Raw genomic sequence first — 7,339 nt, 5'->3', positions numbered from 1 at the left:
TGGTAATCAAGGAGGAATGATTACAAAAGAAGGGGAAGTGTCAAATGGTAGAATAACGTTTGAAAAGGTTAATTATTGTGAAAATGTGGATCACAATCTGTTGAGTGTTTCACAGATTTGCGATAAGATGTTCACCACCATATTCACCGACAAGGAATGTGTTATTCTTCAACTGGGATATATAATTCTAAAAGACATGGTTGTCATGCGATCACCTCGATCAAATGATATTTATGTACTTGACATGAGTTACAATGTCAAAGTTTCGCCTTCATCTACTTGTGTAGGTCCCCCCCGGGGGCGTCGCCGATCGATACGAGATCCGCACGAGGTCTAGGAGTGCGGAATTCTCCTAGACTCGTTTATTGGTGTAAAGATGAAGAACACAAACACGTACACGAACAAATACAAGAACGGGATAAACAAATCTGCAGATTCTTTATAATAATAATTAAACAAACACGTTACATACCTTAACATAAACAGAAACACGTCCGACCCGAGGTGAGCTCTACCTCGGGTCGTCCCTAACGACACTCTCTCTCTGTTTGTTCTCTCTCGACACTCAAACTGTAACACACAACTCTCTGAATTACTGGATTACATGACCTAAACAAGACACACGTATATATATATAAACTTCAGTAGGCGTCAGTAGGCGAAGTTGTTCATAACTTCGCCTATGGCGAAGTTGTGATAACTTCGCCTAAGGTGAAGTTGTCCTAACTTCGCCGTTGGCGAAGTTGTTCTAACTTCGCCTAAGGCGAAGTTGTTCTAACTTCACCTATGGCGTCTCCGCTGGTCTGAATTGCATAGCGACGGTCACAAAATGCACCAACAGTCTCCCCTTTGACCGTTGCTCTCAATTCTAACAAACACAAAAGATCATCTGTTACAAAACATGCACCAACAGATACCATGTGTCGCTGGATGGCGAGGAAAATGAATTCTATTGTTGTTTCAGTTGACTACCGGCTTGCACCGGAGCATAGGTACCCTGCGCAACATGACGATGGGTTTGATGTGTTGAAGTTTTTGGATGATAAGGAGAATAGGTCGACTTCGTTATCGGGAAATGCAAATGTTTCTCGGCGCTTTCTCGCCAGTGATAGAGCAGGTGGTAACATAGCCCATCATCTTGCTCTAACATATCAATTGGTTCGGTGGTGGTGATGGGGTGGGGCCGACGTGATGGTGGTGGTTCAAGGTGGTGGTGGTGGTGGTGGTTAAGGGGTATAATTGTAAAATATATATTTTTTTAAGAATTTGAAAATATGGACGGGAAATGTAGAAAACATAAAAAAACAGCCTCTCAAGACCGTTTTTTAAGTAAAAAAGTTTTTGAAAAATTTTGAACTTTTTCTCCAAGATTACAAATAATTTGGACTTTACCGACATTATTTCCCCAAATCTCGTCTTTTACCTAACTTTCTTTCGAAATCTCATCTTTATTTTTATCTTCTCCTAATGCGTCTTGACAGTTCAAATTATAAAAGATTTTGAGGGAAAAAGGGCTATTTTGGGATTTCTCTCTCTAAAAAAAGATATTTTGAGAATTTTCCCCATGTTGCAAGCTAGTGAAGAATAAGTACTAAAAACCAGTAGATTAATTACTACCTAAGGGAATTGAAAAATAAATATATTCAGGAATTTTTTTGTATGTTTTAAATAAATTGGTACGTATACCTCGAATAATTAACCCGTATCACCTAATAGCTAATACTACACTATTCTACCCATTAAAATTTTGGTTTATTGGATTTTAATAATCCCTATTGATGAATATTGGCCGATAATAATCCCTATTCATTTTATCACCGCTGACAGTCCCAAATTTAAAAAAATTGGTCCCCAATGGTCCCCCGTTAAAAATGATTTAACGGCGTTATACATTTTTCCGAATTTCAAACTATTGTTTTAGGGCTTTTGTTCGGTAATAGGATATGAGTCGATTGATGTAAAACTTAGCTCGAAACGGTGATTCAAATGACTTGATTTTTGTTAATTGTAAGTTCAAACAACCGAATTGAAGCATTGTTTCGTCGTTTTGGAGCACCGTTTTGAACGAAGCTTTACATCAATCGACTCGTATCCTCTTTCTGATCAAAAACCCTAAAACATTAGTTTGAAATTCGGAAAAAAGTATAACGCTGTTAAGTCATTTTTAACGGGGGACCATTGGGGGCCAACTTTTTTAAATTTGGGACCGACAGCGATGATAAAATGAATAGTGATTATTATTGACCAATACCAGTCAATAGGGATTATTAAAATCCAATAACCCTAAAAATTTTAAAATTAATCTCATATAAGATTCCTAAATACTTTTACTTAATGTTTTCAGTTTACCCGTTGAGTTTGGGCTCATTCACTTACAGTATTCACTCTCCAAACTGATGAAATGAAATAAGTATGCGATTTTGAAATACACTGGGCTTCAATTGGGATCCAAGGAAAGACAATATTTTCAAGAATCATACACAGTTACACACACGAAAATAGAGATTTTTAGGCTTATTCAAATTTCAAACCGTGGGTCATCACTATTGGGCCTACCCAAATGTTGGGCTAATATTTTTGGATGCTATAGAGTTGAGTTATCGGTTATACACTATACATAACATTAGAGCAATTTAGAGGTGTTAAAAAAACTGGTCCGGAACCGGTTAAAACTAAATCGGATCGGTTCACATCTAGTGGCGGATCTAGAACTAAATTCCAGGGGTAACCTAAATATTTTTGCTTTTATCATACATTAAAAAAAAAGAAAAAAAAGACGATAACAAATAAAGTTAACACGCCTACCTAATAGATGATCTTTCCTCTTCGGCATTTGATAGCTTGAAATCGATCCATTACATCGTCTTCCGTTACTTTATCAAATGTTTCTCTTTCGACCGCAAAAACTAAAGCATTGTTCAAATAATCGTCACCCATTCGATTGCGTAAATCCGTCTTGATAAGCTTTAATTTAGAAAAACATCTTTCAACAGTTGCAGTTGCAACCGGTAAAACCAAAGCTAGCTTCAATATCCGATAAACCAAAGGAAAAGAAAGATCTTTTACGGTTTCCACCATTAAACGAGCAAGATCACGTATTCCATCCAATTTTGTAAATATTTCATCTTCCTTTACAGAGTGATAGAAGACATTAAGTTCACCCAAAAGACACCCTCTTTCTTTTGGAGTGGCGGCTATTGGATGTGGTGGGAGCAGAGGGGATAGCGGTTGTTGTCTAGATGTGTAATATTATGTTTTTTGGGTTTATTTATTTAAGTTGAGTGGACTTTTTACTAATGTATGGGCTTTTAAATAATGTGTGGGCTTCTTAAAATTTTTTAGGGGTAACCTAGTTTTGGTTTAAGGGTAACCCGATATATAAAACTACGAAAATAAAAATTTTGTTACACTACGGAATGGAAGTTGAGGGGTAACCCGGGTTACCCTTGCCCATGCCTTATGTCTGCCACTGTTCACATCTAAAACCGGTTTCAATCAAACGGGTTCCCAAACCGAACCAAACTACCGGTTCGTATAGCGGTTCTGCCTTTTCACAATCAAACCAAGTTTAAAACCGGTTTATTTTGCCTAAAACCGGTTACACCGGTTGTAAACCGAACCTGTCCGGTTTGGATCAGTTCGATTTGTTTTACGCTGAAACCGGTTCGGTTTGGGAATTGTACACCATAATAGAATTGTTGATTTGTTGCCGGTAATCGTGTAAATTAGCTTAAATAATCATCAAACAATAATGAAATTGTTTAAACATACATATTTAGTTATTAGTTATTCAAAAATAGAGATTAAATCATTGTTAAAAAACATAACATTAACTTATAGTTGGAAATGATATGCTTATAAATTTTATTGGTTGATGCATCATCATAATTCATAACATAGTGGTCCCCAAAGAGTTTAGGACGATGTAAGTTATGAAAAACCAAACAGATTGCATTATATGTACTTTTTAAAAGCACTGTTTGTCCTATGTTTTTGAAGGACAAAACTGTTAATATTAATTAGAGCCATGTGGCCCTGCACGACAATCTCTTCCAAATCCATCATAACCGCAAGAACACAGTATGTCATGGAATTCCTCTTAAAAGTGTTTCTCAAGGTACATATAAGTTTAAACTTTGTTTAGTTTTGCTTCAAGTTAGAGATTATATGTTATTAATTGACTCTAGAAACAAAGGTGGAGACTGTTAGGAAGTTATGTCTAACCTCTAGGTCAGTGATGGTCAATGGGTTCGTTATTGTCGTTAGTTGTCAGTTTATAACTTTAGGGGTCTAATTGTCAATTGGTGAAAGGAGCTTCAGAAAGTTTGGTTTCAGTTCTCACATCTCATGAAACTTGAAGGATTGTTTGTGTCAAAGATGAAACTAGTTGGTTAGCACATGAATGACTGTTATAAACAAATTAGGTCATTATGAGTTGGTTAGTTCTTTCATTTTGATTTCTTGTAATTCGCTATCGCCTTTGAATCATCTTTAGCATGATTTGTTTCTTCATAATCGTACTCATTTATATTGATTAAGGTCTAAGATAATTTAAATAATCATTGTTGAATTGTACGTGTTCTTATTTCAATTTCCATTATCAAGTCCCGATCGATAAACAAATATGAATTAAGTGACTAACTCTCGCTTATCTCTTAAACCCTGACTCGGTTTTTCTCTTGATGAACCCTAAATCGATTGCATCTCATCTTAACAATCCCTAACTCGGTAGCCCTTATTTAAAATGTGAACTCTAACTTAGTTAACAAGAAACTTAATAACCCTAATTTGGTCATCAAGCAACCCAATAATAACCCTTTTTAATTCCCGGGTTGGGCATTATTATTGGGCCAAACAACAAATGAGCCAACGATCACCCCCCCCCCCCCCCCGACTCAATTGAGCTAGCAACAAATGTACCTGACTCACCAGACACACCCCCTAATTTCTTACTCGAAATAGGCCGGTCTTCAACCTTATGCTTGCCATCATTTTCTTGATTCTTCTGAGGCGTATCTTGATCTCTTGTAATATTCTTTGACCTCCACTAGACTTGAAGAAACATTTGCTTCGTACGATCATTACACGCCTCCCCTTGGGCTCGAATCTCTTTCCTGGCCGCGCTTAACTTCTTGAACACTCTTCTTTGGACTTTGAATTTTGGAACTCAGATCTTTGATTGGGATCTGACTCGTACTCCACCTGTCTTCTTTCAGTCCAGCTTTTTGAAGATCCCCACTTGCAAAATTCTCAATTCCAATGATAGCTCATTTAGTCATTTACCATGACTTGTTATCTTAAGGCTAATCCTGTATAATCGGTCCTTAAAACTGGCTCTGATACCAATTCAATTGCCGATCGATAAAAAAACATGAACTAAATAACTAACTCTTGTTTATATTAATCAGAAAATATAACTTAAAAAACTGATTACAATCTCTCAAACCCTGACTAGTTTTTTCTTTAGATAAACCCTAACTAGTTTGCATCTCATATTAACAATCTCTAAGTCTGTTGCCGGTATTATAGTGTTAACTCTAACTTAGCTAACAAAAAACTTAATAACCCTAACTTGGTTATTAAACAACCCAATAATAACCAAAGTTTTGGGTTGCGTTTTTATCAGGCCAAACAACAATTAAGCTGAATTCTTCAGTGTTAATCCATGGAAATCCGGAATTCGGTTAATAATATGAAAATATCTTTTTCTAATAGCCTTAATGTACGTTACTCCCATAAAGGCTTAATACCTAAGAAAATCCATTTTTTGAAGCACACTTCTGATCAGAATTATTTATTTTGAAAATATTCTGGCCTTACATCCAATTACTTATTACTCTTGTGCTAGAAAAAAAATGTTTTGAACCAAACTCCAATGTTACAAGCGTCACCAAGAATTATTCAAAACCATCAAATTCTAGAACCAACTTACCTCCATAAGTTACTTCTTCTACACCTGCCACGTCTTACTCTTACGAGTGCCACGTTTTACACTTAACCCGACGTCAGCAACCCATACGCTTTCTTCACACGTGGCACGTCATCATCAACCACCATGTACAACTAACCCTACAAACCTTAATCCTACTATATAAACATCCACACTAATTTACTCTCCCAACTGTTTCATTTCAAACACACAAACATACAAACACCATGCACAATATTAATATACAACCGGACCAAGATTGTTTCCGGCGTCCAATAACCGCTGACGAAGAGCATTCCATCATAGTCTCCGCCCTCAAAACCGTAGTCTGCGGCCACACCACCACAAACCACCTGATGATGTCACTATGTGCACACCCAATGGAAGTATGCAAAGTGTGTAACATTGAAGGTTGTTTAGGGTGCAACTACTTTTGGCAAAATGCACCTTGTGGGAAGAAGAGGAAGCGGCTGTATAGGGGAGTACGGCAGAGGCAATGGGGGACATGGGCCGCGGAAATTCGGGATCCGATGCGGAAAGTGAGAGTGTGGCTCGGCACGTTCGAGACGGCAGAGCTTGCCGCCCGAGCATACGACCGAGCCGCCATACACTTTCGTGGGGTTAAAGCAAAGACTAATTTTCCCGAGAGTGATTACCTTGAAAAACAAGTAAATGAAGCATGCATGAAATTATCTCAATGATATTAATATAGATCAATCATCAATCAAGTTGAAGTGCTTTTGATGGGTTAATGATTATGGTGACTTTGTGTTTAGGGTTATGCATGCAATTATGTGTGTGCAAAGTGTTAGATAAAGAGCTAGGGGTTGATGTGATTTTTTTTTTCTAATAAATTTATTAGACAGAGGTTTTTTTTATTTTATTGAGAAGGTGATGTACGTGTCTCAAGATTTGTAGTATGAAGTGTCTGGTTCGTTTGCTTAATGAGCAGGGAACTATCTCGAACGTCTAAAAGAAACAAAAAAATGTAAAATAATACTCCTGATGTGTGTTTTTTTCTTATATTTTATCTATATAATAAAAACCTAGAAAAGAAAAGTAATTAATATATATTAATTAGTCATTGTCGATCTCGTTTGAAGTTTGATTGTTTTTTTCTTTCCATCTATATGCAGCTAGGGCTTTAAACGAACATGAACAAGGTCTTGTTCATGTTCGTTCGTTAAGAAAATAATATGTTCACGAACGATTCACGAACACTTACCGAACGAGATTTTATGTTTGTATTCGTTCATTAAGGAAATTAATGTGTTCAATAACGGTTCACGAACACAAATAAAATCAGAAAAGCCTAGAGATTGAGACTGATGTAATCATCAATGTTAATATTGAAAGCCTGTAAACGAATCGAATGAACACAAAAAGTGGCATGTTCGTGTTCGTTCATTA

The 7,339-nt window shown here is 36.6% G+C and overlaps 1 pseudogene; it reads left to right on the top strand.

Moving 5' to 3' along the window:
• The first annotated feature begins 6,156 nt into the window (after positions 1-6,156).
• On the top strand, positions 6,157-6,630 carry LOC143531865 (ethylene-responsive transcription factor ERF109 pseudogene; annotated as a pseudogene).
• The last annotated feature ends 709 nt before the right edge of the window (positions 6,631-7,339 follow it).

This window comes from Bidens hawaiensis, unplaced genomic scaffold, assembly GCF_021521415.1.
Source record: "Bidens hawaiensis isolate Kalapana, Puna unplaced genomic scaffold, B.hawaiensis_p1.1 tig00009272_1, whole genome shotgun sequence".
Lineage (NCBI taxonomy): Eukaryota > Viridiplantae > Streptophyta > Magnoliopsida > Asterales > Asteraceae > Bidens > Bidens hawaiensis.
The sequence above is the reverse complement of the archived record's forward strand: the minus strand, read 5'-3'. Positions and strand labels throughout refer to the sequence as shown.